We start from the raw sequence: 1,245 nt of genomic DNA, 5'->3' as shown, positions 1-1,245 counted from the left end.
GGGCCAACTCTTGACTTTGGACTTGGGTCATGACCTCCTTGGTATGTGGGATCAAGCCCCGCATGGGCTCTGTGCTGACAGTGGAGCCTGCTTGGGGTTCTCACTCTTCTCTCTCTCTGCCCCTCCCCTATTTTCTCTCTCTCTGCTTCTCAAAATAAGGAAATAAGCTTAAAAAGAAAAGGCAGGAAGGAACAGGGGATTTGAGGTCTGAACATCTTGGATCTGCTGTTTGACCTGAGGCAAACTGAGCAACTTCTCTGAATCTCAGTTTTCTCAACTTTTAATTTCAATTTCAATTTGATTTCAATTTTTCTCTGGTTTTGAGGACTAAAACATTAAAAATGAAAGAACACATTTTGAGAATACTCAAAACAAAATAGGCAGTTGATAAACGTTTAGTTGAATGTTCGTATTTTAAGCAAACAGTTTATTTCTACAAGACACCTAATTTAAACACACATATTCAAAAAGTGTTTATCAACTACTAATCTGAATATATACCATTTAGTTTGAGTTTATCCTTCCCTAAATGCAATGATACCTTAGGCTTCTTTATTCCTGTCTTTTTTTTTCTAAATGTGAGATCTCCTGAGATTTCTCCTCCTCCCCGCCCTGAGGGGGTGCGCAGTTCCTAGAGGTGCTGCATTCCCAGGTCCGTGTGGAGTAGACTGAGCAAGCTCCAAAAATCCATTTACTAGATTGTCTTCAGATAAAGGACATATCAGATATCAACCTGATAAGAACAGATACTACACTTGATCTTAGCTCAAAGGCCAAGAAGTGATGCACAATTTCCTGAGATTTCTGAAGTAAATCAAACATGCTTATTTTAAAAAGCCTATTTAGTTACATGTTGTTGTCTTCGGGATTCTTTGTGAAACTCAAGAAAAGCCATTTGCTTAAACTAACAATCTTGTACAAGTGAGAGTACTTGCACTGTAAATGCACTTTCACATCTATTACCTCATTTTATCCTTACAAGTCACTGAAGTAGGTGGGGTTGCTTTCATCAGCCCATTTTATAGACGAGAAAACTGAGGCAAGCCCATTTAACTGGCTAGAACTGGTTTTCCCCGTAGGTAAAATGGAAATGATTCTAACATTAGCTCATGCAGTATAAAATAGACCCCTTTACAGTTTATAAATGCATTTACATTCATTGATCTCATTTCAAGTAGATAAGGCAGACATTATTATCTTTGTTTTAGAAATAGAGGTACTGAATTTGGGAAAGATAGGAACTTT

General features: G+C 37.8%; 1 pseudogene; it reads right to left on the bottom strand.

Annotated features, from left to right (window-relative positions):
- Positions 1–615: 615 nt before the first annotated feature.
- On the bottom strand, positions 616–785 carry LOC132674138 (U2 spliceosomal RNA; annotated as a pseudogene).
- Between the last annotated feature and the right edge of the window lie 460 nt (positions 786–1,245).

This window comes from Panthera onca, chromosome C1 (assembly GCF_046562875.1).
Source record: "Panthera onca isolate mPanOnc1 chromosome C1, mPanOnc1 haplotype 2, whole genome shotgun sequence".
Taxonomy (NCBI): Eukaryota; Metazoa; Chordata; class Mammalia; order Carnivora; family Felidae; genus Panthera; species Panthera onca.
This window is presented reverse-complemented; position numbering and strand designations above follow the sequence as displayed.